Source organism: Convolutriloba macropyga, chromosome 1 (assembly GCF_964194025.1).
Source record: "Convolutriloba macropyga chromosome 1, txConMacr16.3, whole genome shotgun sequence".
NCBI lineage: Eukaryota > Metazoa > Xenacoelomorpha > Acoela > Convolutidae > Convolutriloba > Convolutriloba macropyga.
The window spans coordinates 53,422,762-53,437,232 of NC_134468.1; positions in this window are offsets into that span (position 1 = coordinate 53,422,762).

Below are 14,471 nucleotides of genomic sequence, written 5' to 3' on the forward strand. Positions count from 1 at the left end.
GAATTATAGACCTTTCGCTATTGATGTCTCTTTCACTACTGATTGCCATTTTGGGACGATCACGCTCCACTGAAAATAGCAAGCATGATCAGTGAGTTCTTTGAGGAACAAAGGTGAGTCCTCCAAACGTCATACTGCGCTGCCGTCGTCTGCGTACCATTTTTGCGACACGTGCGTATTCTGGACAAGCCTGAGCAAGGGGAGGGTGGCTACTCCATACATAGCAATAGCAATGGAGTCCCCTCGAGTTGTGCCCTCTAGAGACTGCAGCTGATAAATCAAACGGGGCTGAATATGAGTGTTGAACAACATAACTCAAGGCAGGGCAATCTCTCTTGACAATTTCAACTACCAAGTTACGGTTGAGTCAGTTGAAGGTGTTCATTGCGTCTATTAGGAGAACAGCTTCAATTTCAGGTTTTTAATATTGCGAGAGCAGAGAATCACGAGAAATATAAACATAAAAATCACTGCATTGTTTATAATTTTATAGGCACGGCACTACAACTCTTTTAGAGACGCGTCAAAAGAATTGAATTTCTATAAAAGCTAAATTGTTAAGAATCTGGTCTCCCCTCCCGCACTATGGTATTGCAAGAAACATCAATGTCCGTCGGCCGTTTCGAACCACGGCCCCTTCTGAGGCATATGATAGCCCTGCGTCGAAGAGCAAAACTTTTTTCCTTGAGTATACGCGTTATTGCGTCGGAGTATCATTCGTCTTTCTTTTCAGAATTTTTGATAGCTAGTTATTTAATAATGCGCGTTGCGGAAGGTCCTGCGCCCCCATTGCATGAAAACATACCCACACTTTTTTACAGTAAAGAGGCCAATTAGGCATTAGAATTAAAGAAAAGCTGCTCAAGATAATGCATCTTACAGTGACCTACACCACACGAAAACTAAAACTTTACATCATTAATTTCCAGTTTCGACCAGCATCTAAACCTGCTGAGTAACATAAAATATACAATATAACATGCAGTGGATGCAATTCAACCTATGTCGGGCAAACTTGCAGACATATAACCATGTAGAAAGCAGAGCATCCAAAAGGGACTCACCAGTAGTTCAGCATGCAAGCTAATGTTGTGGCACATCACGCGCGTTTGATTGGCGTATAATAGATCAGTGCAATGAGCCACAAAAACTTATGACTGTCGAAGTGTTTAATATAGCACAAGGAAAGCCCATGCTGATCACACGCGATAAGTACCGTAGCCAGTAGTTGACACCGTACCCAGGAGTTGAAAACGAACTTGATCAGTTCGAAAATATAAGGTAGCGAATCAAAATATTGAAATGTCTCAAAAATTTTTGAAACGGTAGACAGTGAAAAAAGCTTCAACAAAATTAAATGATCTTGAAAGAGAAAATAAAAACAAACTGGAAAACGAAATTTCGGAAATTTTCGTCTCTACCAATAAACAGTATTCCGAGAACCTTTTATTTTACTGTTTTGTTTATTATATGAGTTTAAATCACTTAAATTTTATTTTTTTTCAATAAGTCAAATTTGATAAAAAAGACTTTGCTCTTGAGCCGCGTAGGACAACCCAATGGATGATTGGTGATCCCCGCAATGAGACATCACTGCATCGTATGTAGTTTTAAAGACAAGGCACTATAGATCTTTTAGAGCTTCGTTATGAGAATTATAGACCTTACGTTATTGATGCCTCTTTCACTACTGATTGCCATTTTGGGACGTTCACGCTCCACTGAAAATAGCCAGCATGATCAGTGAGTTCTTTGAAGAACAAAAGTGAGTCCTCCAAACATCATACTGCGCTGCCGTCGTCTGCGTACCATTTTTGCGACACGTGCGTATTCTGGACTTCGGGTCGTTCACGCTGTAGCCAAAATAACCACAATTTAAACACTTTTTTGACTCCACGTTTTGACGGTCGCTGGGAGTCAACATAGAAACATCGAACCTTATAGCTATACAAAAACTTGAAATTCTGGAGCCTGAGGCAAATGAGCAAATTGTATCACTAGATGTCGAAAGATTATAAGCCAATGTCCCCGTCTCAGATGCCATCGAAGTTGCTCTACGATGTCTTTACTCAAGTGACCATCCTCCCTATATTGGAAGATCAACAGTTAAGCTCTTACTCAAACTAACAGTCACAAGTGTTTATTTTAAAGTAATGGTAACTGGTTCTGTCAGAAAACGTTTTGGCAATGGGGGCTTCCCTGGCAGTTATGAGAATTATAGACTTTTAGTTATTGATGTCTCTTTTAATACTGATTGCCACTTCAAGACGTTCACGCTCCACTGAAAACAGCCAACATGATCAGTGAGTTTTTTGAAGAACAAAGGTGAGTCCTCCAAACGTCATACTGCGCTGCCGATTTCTGCGTACCACTTTTGCGACACATGCGTATTCTGGACAAGCCTGAACAAGGGGAGGGTGGCTACTCCATACATAGCAATAGCAATGGAGTCCCCTCGAGTTGTGCCCTCTAGAGGCTGCAGTGTTTTACCTGCAACTGATAAATCAAACGGGGCTGAATATGAGTGTTGAGCAACAAAACTCAAGGCAGGGCAATCTTTCTTGAAAATTTCCACTACCTAGTTACGGTTGAGTCGAGCTACGGAGAAGAGCTTCAATTTCAGGTTTTTAAAATTGCGATAGCCGAGAATCAGGAGAAATATAAACATAAAAATCATTGCATTGTTTATATTTTTATAGACATGGCACTACAACTCTTTTAGAGACGCGTCAAAAGAATTGAATTTCTATATAAGCTAAATTGTTAAGAATCTAGTCTCCCCTCCCGCATTATGGCACTGCAAGAAACATCAAAGTCCAACGGCCGTTTGGAACCACGGCACCCTCTGAGGCATATGATAGCGCTGCGTAGAAGAGCAAAACTTATTTTTTTGAGCATAGGCGTTATTGCGTCGGAGTATGATTCGTCTTTCTTCTCAGAATTTTTGATAGCTAGTTGTTTAATAATGCGCGTTGCGGAAGGTCCTGCGCCCCCATTGCATGAAAACACGAATGGAACAAAGTTGCTTTTTCGACGTCAAGTATTCGTTGTTCATACTTGAAGCACTTCATGATATTTGTAGGCTTCTACGTGGGTTAAAGATCTTTACGTCAAAGAAACAACGGCTGAACCTGGACCCCCATAGTACATTCGCTTTAACGTCTAGTCTCGCGTTTTCATCAGTGCTAGTAGTTTTGTGTATAAAGACCTCGCTTTGCAGCAACTGAAGAGTCGGCTCAACTTCGACATCATAGCAAACTTCTTGCATGATCTTAGCAAAGATGTCTCGGATTTTGTTGTGTCTCATGTGTATATACCCCCTCGCACAGTGGAGAGCATGTGATATGGTAAACTTTTCACCACATGGACAAATTTTGGGCGTATTTTTGGCCTCTATGTTGTATCTAATGACAAGCCCGTCTCTAAATTCTGACTTCGTTAGTGTAACGTTCAAGCAGTAGAGCCGCGGGCCAGTTCGAGTCTATTTTTCCAAGCCTTATATATTACGTGAAGTTGCTCGGTCTGAAGGTTTACCATAATATCCTTATTACGCTATCGAATAATATTCAGGCGTGCGGTTTCATTGGTCGTGCGTTATGCGTTCTTGATTGAGATGAGCATTTGCTGGACCCACATCTTCAAGTTCCACGCCAGGAGGATTGGATTTTGAAGAAGCCATTTTAATTACGTGGTTTTCGCTCGGTCTAAAGGCTTTCCATAAGATCCTTCTCACGCCATTGAATAATATTCAGGCGAGCGGTTCGTTGGTCGTGCGTTATCCGCTCATGGGTGAGCGGATCATTTGCTCGATCCACATCTTCAAGAGGAGAGCATGCGGTCAGCGAAGCAGCGCACTCCTTTTCGTAATCTATTGGCTCCTTGATGTTCGTCCCCCTTGATGTAATTCCGCCCTCCCGGTATGGTAGTGAGTACAATCGCCGTGCGGAGTGAGGCACCAGAGAGTCAAAGAACGACGGTAGGACGTGCGTTTGGATGTTGGCTTCTGCGTCTGTGAAGATATTCCGTGAGTTTCGCGTTTTCCGGGACACGAAAAAAAAATTTGCTGCACGCCTCTTGTGACGCGTGCTTAAACGTTCTGGGGGATGTTTTCGCTACCTGCCCCAATTTTTTTAACAAATAGGAACACTTTACAGCTGTGGTTACACTAAAGTTCCCATAGGCTAACTCATTGCCAATTACGGATCCTAGAACGAGGCAGCCATCAACAATTTCAACTGCCGTCCCCTCAAACGACCTGAGAGATCATACTCGAAGGTACCAGTAAGTGACGGCAGCATGATCGTAGGAATTATGCTGAGGCCTTGACACTGGCCCCACACTCCGCTCCCGCTTGTGAACAACCACTCGACCCCGCCTCAATAGTGTACTGAAGTTGCCTCTCTTTCTCTTTCTCTAAAGTTTCTATTTCTTCCGTTTCATTTGTTATGAACATTAAATTCAACGACAAGTCACTGTACCCTCAGTGCACAAGCCGGTTGCTTCCTTCTAAAGGGGTCTGGCTGCCGGGTGTGCTCTGAGGGTGTCTCTTTTCTTTCTTTCTTCTCTTCCTTCTCTCTCTTTCTTCATATCTTCTTTCACTCTTTCACTCTCTCTCTCTCTCTCTCTCTCTCTCTCTCTCTCTCGCCCCCACACTGAGGCTCCCTCTAACTTTCAGACTTGATGCGGACGTATTGGGGTATGGCTCGAGACGTTAGTTGAAGCCATCAAAAATAGAAACAAACCTTCCCAAAACTCTAAATTAAAGCGAAACAAAGGTGGATGCAGACGTCTTGGGTCATGACTCGCAATGTTAGCTGAAGCAATCCAAAAATACACCACAAGGGCCAAACATCTTTTTTAAGCATGTATGACCGGTTTTGTACGTGTTTGCATGTGTGTCGTTTTTGTGTTTGCACGTGTGTATGTATGCATCAGTGCCTGATGCGTGTTTGTGTGTAAATGTGTGTATGTACATGCCTTTTCAGAACCCGACAAACCGGAGAGGCGATGGACTCCACATCAGAACGATCAGTGTGGGAGACTACAATGATCAAGGGAATCAGTTTCGGTCTTGAAGCTGATCTTACTCGAGGGTACCTGTAAGGGAAGGCAGCATGATCGTAGGAATCATGATAAGGCCTTGATACTGGCCCCACACTCCGCTCCCGTTTCGGAACAACCACTCAACCCAGCAAGGGCGAAAATACGCGCTTCAATAAGAGGCAAAAACTGCAAACCTTTGCGCTCTCATTGTAAAAGCCGACCCATTTTCATCTGAAAGGGGGACTAGCTGCCGGCGGTGCACTGATGTTGCCTCTTTTTCTCTAAAGGTTTTATATCTTATCTGTCTCCCGCTGTAAGCATTAAAATCAACGTCAAGTCACTGTACTCTCAGTGCACAAGCCGGTTGCTTTTCCTCTGAAAGGGGTCTTGCTGCCTGATATGCTCTGAGGGTGCCTCTTTTCTTTCTTTCCTCTCTTCTTTCTCTCTTTTTCTTCATATCTTCTTTCAGCCTCTCTCTCTCTCAAACTTCTCTACTTCGCTCCCACTCTCAGGCTCACTCTAACTTTCCACTAATACAAAACAAATACATGATGAATTGCAATTAGCAGTTCACAACTAATTGAATACATTAAAAAGTCTGGCTGCACATTAAAAGGTCTAAATCAGAAAAAAATGAGCTCCATTAAGGAGAAACCTTTAGCCTTAGTATTTTTTCTTGTGCGAAAAAAGATTTGCTCTTTGATGGAAGTCAATTCAATAAGATGAATCAAAAGCTTGAAAAACTGTCGCATCGTCAAGATAGGGTGGTAAGAGAAAACGACATCGCATTCAAAACCCTAGACAGAATAGAGCTACCAGTATTTGTCAAGGAATTTCTATGTTAAGAGCCAAAACAACCAATTAAATAGAAATTTAATGAAACCCATTATTGGTAGACATTAACACGTTAGGGAGCAGTGTGCGAGAAAATAATGTTTGCGTTGAAAAGCTTTGTGAGGTAGAGGCATCCGCCAAATGGTTGGCTGAAAATTGGAGAAAGACACCAGTCGTTAGAAGACTTTCATGGGTGGCAAAATATCTTAAAGAAAATGAACTTTTAGATGTACTTTTGAATGAGTTGAAAAAAACATCATATCAATCTAAAATGATCAAAAATGCTCAACTGCCCCATTTTTCGAGGATAGAAACAACAAATGACGAGATATTCCTCAGAATGGAAAAAAACAGAATCGAAATGAAAAAACAAGACCTCATTACCAATTTTTTTTTCGAAAACAACGCAAAACCAGCGCGCTTGTATGGTTTGGCAAATTTTTCAAAGAAAACACGCCAATGCTCCCGGTTTTATCTATTCCTGGCAGTTCTCACTACAATTTAAACACTTTTTTGACAAAAGAGAGGCCAATTAGGCATTAGACTCAAAGAAAGGCTGCAAAAGATAATGCATCTTACAGAGACCTACAAAACACGAAAACTAAAAATTTTCATCATTAACGTCCACTTTTGACTAGCATCTAAAAATGCACGTGGTAAACGAAATGACATGCAGTGAATGCAATTCAAACTATGTCGGCCACGTGGAAGGCAGAGCATCAAAAATAGGACTCACCAGTAGGTCAGCATGTAAGCGAATGTTCTGGCTAATCACACGCGTTTGATTAGCGTATAACAGATCAGTGCAATTTGCCACAAAAATTTATGACAATCGAAGCGTTAAATATAGCACAAAAAAAGCCAATGCTGAACACACGGGATGAGTACCGTAGCCAGTAGTTGACACCGTAGCCAGGAGTTGAAAACGAACTTGATCAATTCGAAAATTATTATGCAGCGAAAAAAACATTGAACTGTCCCAAAATTTATGGAAACGGTAGCAAGTCAAAAAAGAACTTCAAAAAATCAAAATTCAATGATAATGAAAAAGAATTTAAAAACGATCTGGAAAACGAAATTCGGAAATTTTCGTTTTTACTAATAAACAGTATTCCGAGAGCCTTTTATTTTACTGTTTTGTTTATTATGTGAGTTTAAATCATTTAAATTTTAATGTTTTTCAATAAGTCAAAATTCAGGCAAAGGGTTTTTGCTCTTAGGCCGCGTAGGACAACCCAATGGATGATTGGTGATCCCCGCAATGAGACATCACTGCATCGTATATAGTTTTAAAGAAAAGAAGGCACTATAGCTCTTTTAGAGCTTCGTTATGAGAATTATAGACCTTTCGCTATTGATGTCTCTTTCACTACTGATTGCCATTTTGGGACGATCACGCTCCACTGAAAATAGCAAGCATGATCAGTGAGTTCTTTGAGGAACAAAGGTGAGTCCTCCAAACGTCATACTGCGCTGCCGTCGTCTGCGTACCATTTTTGCGACACGTGCGTATTCTGGACAAGCCTGAGCAAGGGGAGGGTGGCTACTCCATACATAGCAATAGCAATGGAGTCCCCTCGAGTTGTGCCCTCTAGAGACTGCAGCTGATAAATCAAACGGGGCTGAATATGAGTGTTGAACAACATAACTCAAGGCAGGGCAATCTCTCTTGACAATTTCAACTACCAAGTTACGGTTGAGTCAGTTGAAGGTGTTCATTGCGTCTATTAGGAGAACAGCTTCAATTTCAGGTTTTTAATATTGCGAGAGCAGAGAATCACGAGAAATATAAACATAAAAATCACTGCATTGTTTATAATTTTATAGGCACGGCACTACAACTCTTTTAGAGACGCGTCAAAAGAATTGAATTTCTATAAAAGCTAAATTGTTAAGAATCTGGTCTCCCCTCCCGCACTATGGTATTGCAAGAAACATCAATGTCCGTCGGCCGTTTCGAACCACGGCCCCTTCTGAGGCATATGATAGCCCTGCGTCGAAGAGCAAAACTTTTTTCCTTGAGTATACGCGTTATTGCGTCGGAGTATCATTCGTCTTTCTTTTCAGAATTTTTGATAGCTAGTTATTTAATAATGCGCGTTGCGGAAGGTCCTGCGCCCCCATTGCATGAAAACATACCCACACTTTTTTACAGTAAAGAGGCCAATTAGGCATTAGAATTAAAGAAAAGCTGCTCAAGATAATGCATCTTACAGTGACCTACACCACACGAAAACTAAAACTTTACATCATTAATTTCCAGTTTCGACCAGCATCTAAACCTGCTGAGTAACATAAAATATACAATATAACATGCAGTGGATGCAATTCAACCTATGTCGGGCAAACTTGCAGACATATAACCATGTAGAAAGCAGAGCATCCAAAAGGGACTCACCAGTAGTTCAGCATGCAAGCTAATGTTGTGGCACATCACGCGCGTTTGATTGGCGTATAATAGATCAGTGCAATGAGCCACAAAAACTTATGACTGTCGAAGTGTTTAATATAGCACAAGGAAAGCCCATGCTGATCACACGCGATAAGTACCGTAGCCAGTAGTTGACACCGTACCCAGGAGTTGAAAACGAACTTGATCAGTTCGAAAATATAAGGTAGCGAATCAAAATATTGAAATGTCTCAAAAATTTTTGAAACGGTAGACAGTGAAAAAAGCTTCAACAAAATTAAATGATCTTGAAAGAGAAAATAAAAACAAACTGGAAAACGAAATTTCGGAAATTTTCGTCTCTACCAATAAACAGTATTCCGAGAACCTTTTATTTTACTGTTTTGTTTATTATATGAGTTTAAATCACTTAAATTTTATTTTTTTTCAATAAGTCAAATTTGATAAAAAAGACTTTGCTCTTGAGCCGCGTAGGACAACCCAATGGATGATTGGTGATCCCCGCAATGAGACATCACTGCATCGTATGTAGTTTTAAAGACAAGGCACTATAGATCTTTTAGAGCTTCGTTATGAGAATTATAGACCTTACGTTATTGATGCCTCTTTCACTACTGATTGCCATTTTGGGACGTTCACGCTCCACTGAAAATAGCCAGCATGATCAGTGAGTTCTTTGAAGAACAAAAGTGAGTCCTCCAAACATCATACTGCGCTGCCGTCGTCTGCGTACCATTTTTGCGACACGTGCGTATTCTGGACTTCGGGTCGTTCACGCTGTAGCCAAAATAACCACAATTTAAACACTTTTTTGACTCCACGTTTTGACGGTCGCTGGGAGTCAACATAGAAACATCGAACCTTATAGCTATACAAAAACTTGAAATTCTGGAGCCTGAGGCAAATGAGCAAATTGTATCACTAGATGTCGAAAGATTATAAGCCAATGTCCCCGTCTCAGATGCCATCGAAGTTGCTCTACGATGTCTTTACTCAAGTGACCATCCTCCCTATATTGGAAGATCAACAGTTAAGCTCTTACTCAAACTAACAGTCACAAGTGTTTATTTTAAAGTAATGGTAACTGGTTCTGTCAGAAAACGTTTTGGCAATGGGGGCTTCCCTGGCAGTTATGAGAATTATAGACTTTTAGTTATTGATGTCTCTTTTAATACTGATTGCCACTTCAGGACGTTCACGCTCCACTGAAAACAGCCAACATGATCAGTGAGTTTTTTGAAGAACAAAGGTGAGTCCTCCAAACGTCATACTGCGCTGCCGATTTCTGCGTACCACTTTTGCGACACATGCGTATTCTGGACAAGCCTGAACAAGGGGAGGGTGGCTACTCCATACATAGCAATAGCAATGGAGTCCCCTCGAGTTGTGCCCTCTAGAGGCTGCAGTGTTTTACCTGCAACTGATAAATCAAACGGGGCTGAATATGAGTGTTGAACAACATAACTCAAGGCAGGGCAATCTCTCTTGACAATTTCAACTACCAAGTTACGGTTGAGTCAGTTGAAGGTGTTCATTGCGTCTATTAGGAGAACAGCTTCAATTTCAGGTTTTTAATATTGCGAGAGCAGAGAATCACGAGAAATATAAACATAAAAATCATTGCATTGTTTATATTTTTATAGACATTGCACTACAACTCTTTTAGAGACGCGTCAAAAGAATTGAATTTCTATATAAGCTAAATTGTTAAGAATCTAGTCTCCCCTCCCGCATTATGGCACTGCAAGAAACATCAAAGTCCAACGGCCGTTTGGAACCACGGCACCCTCTGAGGCATATGATAGCGCTGCGTAGAAGAGCAAAACTTATTTTTTTGAGCATAGGCGTTATTGCGTCGGAGTATGATTCGTCTTTCTTTTCAGAATTTTTGATAGCTAGTTGTTTAATAATGCGCGTTGCGGAAGGTCCTGCGCCCCCATTGCATGAAAACACGAATGGAACAAAGTTGCTTTTTCGACGTCAAGTATTCGTTGTTCATACTTGAAGCACTTCATGATATTTGTAGGCTTCTACGTGGGTTAAAGATCTTTACGTCAAAGAAACAACGGCTGAACCTGGACCCCCATAGTACATTCGCTTTAACGTCTAGTCTCGCGTTTTCATCAGTGCTAGTAGTTTTGTGTATAAAGACCTCGCTTTGCAGCAACTGAAGAGTCGGCTCAACTTCGACATCATAGCAAACTTCTTGCATGATCTTAGCAAAGATGTCTCGGATTTTGTTGTGTCTCATGTGTATATACCCCCTCGCACAGTGGAGAGCATGTGATATGGTAAACTTTTCACCACATGGACAAATTTTGGGCGTATTTTTGGCCTCTATGTTGTATCTAATGACAAGCCCGTCTCTAAATTCTGACTTCGTTAGTGTAACGTTCAAGCAGTAGAGCCGCGGGCCAGTTCGAGTCTATTTTTCCAAGCCTTATATATTACGTGAAGTTGCTCGGTCTGAAGGTTTTCCATAATATCCTTATTACGCTATCGAATAATATTCAGGCGTGCGGTTTCATTGGTCGTGCGTTATGCGTTCTTGATTGAGATGAGCATTTGCTGGACCCACATCTTCAAGTTTCACGCCAGGAGGATTGGATTTTGAAGAAGCAACTTTAATTACGTGGTTTTCGCTCGGTCTAAAGGCTTTCCATAAGATCCTTCTCACGCCATTGAATAATATTCAGGCGAGCGGTTCGTTGGTCGTGCGTTATCCGCTCATGGGTGAGCGGATCATTTGCTCGATCCACATCTTCAAGAGGAGAGCATGCGGTCAGCGAAGCAGCGCACTCCTTTTCGTAATCTATTGGCTCCTTGATGTTCGTCCCCCTTGATGTAATTCCGCCCTCCCGGTTTGGTAGTAAGTACAATCGCCGTGCGGAGTGAGGCACCAGAGAGTCAAAGAACGACGGTAGGACGTGCGTTTGGATGTTGGCTTCTGCGTCTGAGAAGATATTCCGTGAGTTTCGCGTTTTCCGGGACACGAAAAAAAAAATTTGCTGCACGCCTCTTGTGACGCGTGCTTAAACGTTCTGGGGGATGTTTTCGCTACCTGCCCCAATTTTTTTAACAAATAGGAACACTTTACAGCTGTGGTTACACTAAAGATCCCATAGGCTATCTCATTGCCAATTACGGATCCTAGAACGAGGCAGCCATCAACAATTTCAACTGCCGTCCCCTCAAACGACCTGAGAGCTTTGGGGTTTGATGTCTCTTTTACTTTTGATTCACACTTCGGGGCATTCATGCTGTACCCAATATAGCTAGAACGATCAGTGAGTTCTTTAACGAACAATAGCAAGTCCTCTAAACGTCCTACTGCGCTGCCGTTTTCTGCGTACCGTTTTTGAGACACGTGCGTATTCTGGACAAACCTGAGCATGGGAGTGGCTGCTCCAAACAAATTCATAGCAATGCGCTCCCCTCGAGTTGCGCCCTCTAGAGACTGCATTGTTTTACCTTTGACATATAAATCCGACGGGGCTGAATATGAGTCTTGAACAACAAAACTCAAGGCAGGGCAAATTCTCATGATATTCTCAATTGCCAAGTTACGGTTGAGGCAGTTGAAGGCGTTCTTTGCGTCTATTAGGAGAGCCACTTCATTTTCAAGATTTTCATATTGCGAGCGTAGAGTGTCATGAGAAATATAAAAATAATTATCACTGCATTGTTTATAATTTTGAAGACAAGGCACTATAACCCTTTTAGAGCTGCGTCAAAAGAATTGAATTTTTTATAAAAGCTAAGTTGTTAAAAATCTAGTCTCCCCTCCCGCACTACGGCACTGCAAGAACTATCACCCAAGAACGGCAACCCTGAGGCATATGATAGCGCTGCGCAGAAGAGCAAAACTTATTTTGGTGCGTTTGTATATTGCGCATTCTGGACGTTCCTGCCCCCATGCAGGAAAACACTAGCGGAACGAAGTTACTCTTCTCGAAGTCAAGTATTTGTTGCTATAAGTCGAAGAGACAACTTCATGGCCTTCAGATTTTTTCCGGTCTCCATGAATTTGTTGAATTGTTTCACTTCATCAGTTTTGCCGATTTTTTGCCGGTGTTTCACTTTGAGCAACTCATATACATTTTTTCCCTTAATTGTATCGTTTGGTCATAATATCCCGGATGATGGTTCACCAGTGAGACACTTCATGGCCTTCAAATTTTTTCCGGCCTCCATGAATTTGTTGAATTGTTTCACTTCATCAGTTTTGCCGATTTTTTGCCGGTGTTTCACTTTGAGCAACTCATATACATTTTTTCCGTTAAGTGTACCGTTTGGTGATAATATCCCGGATGATAGTTCACCAGTGAGACACTTGATGATGTTAGACACTTTTCCGGTCTCCATGAATTTGATGAATTGTTTCACTTTATCGTTTTTGCCGACTTTAGAGGTCTTTCGAAGTTTATATTGCAGAACTCAAGCTCGTCGAGGCGCCCTTGGCAGCATTACTGTAGGCGTCGGGCCAGGGCCTTGGAAACTGACCCATTGGTGGTCAATTTCACGCAAGGGAGAACCAGGTGAGGGAAGATAGCGGCAACCTTAAATGAAAGACCTTCATAGATGCCGCTTTCTGCAAACTGTTTTAGAATTTCATCAGAACATTCAAAGAATTTTTGCCCTGCTTTACTTTTGTTCAGTATTATGAAGTTTGCCCGTCAGTGACAGATCTCTTCATGAATTTTGTCGATCTTTTCGGAATTTCCTGGTGGTGTATGCCAAAACGTTTCGTAAACATTTTTGTTCTTTTTCTCTCCGTTTTGGGTTGCCGTTAAGACTATTGGTCCATGATTGGTATCATCAGCAACCTGAGCTTCTTGTGGCGATAAAGAGGTTGTATGGTCTTGGGTTTGGGTATGCAGGTCATCGGGCAGGGCACTAGTGGGGACGTTGCGATCACCATGTGCTGCCTTTGAAATACATAGAGGACATTGAAACCCGTGTGGGCGGTCAGCGGAGCGTTTCAAACTATTGCACCTTACGTGAAGCTAACTGCAACCATTGCAGAATTGACTGCATTCACTTTGGTCATGAAAACGGCTGAGGGAAGTGCCACATCCATGGTCGTGGGACATTGCGGGAGAGGAAACTGAACTTAGTAAGGAGCGAGAGTATAATTCAAGAAATGAAGCATTCGAACAAACGACTGATTGCCATAGTATGAAAATTGTACACCATCGCTAGAGAAGAATGTAAAGTCATAGATATTGTCAAAACTAAGGGTGACTACACAAGGATAAAAGCTAAAAAGCACAAACTGCAGAGCATTACTTAGAGCAAATAACTTTTTTTTGATATGGGCTGATTGACTGAAAGAATGATTTTTGACACAGTTACAGTGGAAGGACTGAACTTCATAAATTTTATACCGAAAAGACACAGCCAATCATTAGCAAACTATTGGGCAGTACTTCGATTATCATTAAACCCGGTAATAATAACAACACTTTTGAGTTTTTTTAGGGGTTTTGCGATATGAGTTTAAACAACTCTTTCAGGGCGGCACCTCTGTAGGAGTGAACACTAGTCTGTACGGTTCATGGACTTAATTACCCTGTTGGTGACCTTCACAGAACAAGACTTTCAGACCAACTTGCCATCTATCGTGGTTTGATGGCTCATATACTCCTAAGCAGAGAAAACGGGCCGATCGAAACGAAAAATTACAATTTTTAGCATAAAATATCAATTTCGGCTTTAATTGAAAATACCTATTCGATTTAGTTTTTTTTAAAAAATCATTAGCGATGTAACCTTTCAAAAATGAGCTGGGCCTTGCGATGCTGAGGTCCACAGCTACAGGTGTGAGCATCTGGCTTTGGGAACCAACATTTGAAAATTAACATATCTATAATTGCGTTTAAGAGTAACTTTGAGTTGAGTTTTACCTGATGCTAGATATAGTGAAAACGTTTTTATTGTAAAGAGAACAATTTTACATTAAATTTTATTGACCTAGCATTTTAACAACTTGAAAAGCAACGGAAAACCCCTGTGCCAGTGCTTCTAAAAACGCGGTGAACTGTACTTTTTACGTTTTTTTTCTTACATTGGATTAGTGCACAGCTACGGAAATTCAAGACAAATCCCGTATCAGTTGGTTTCTTGTTCCAATTTCAATTAATTTTTTTCACTGCTATTTACATTGATGTCTACATCAAATTTT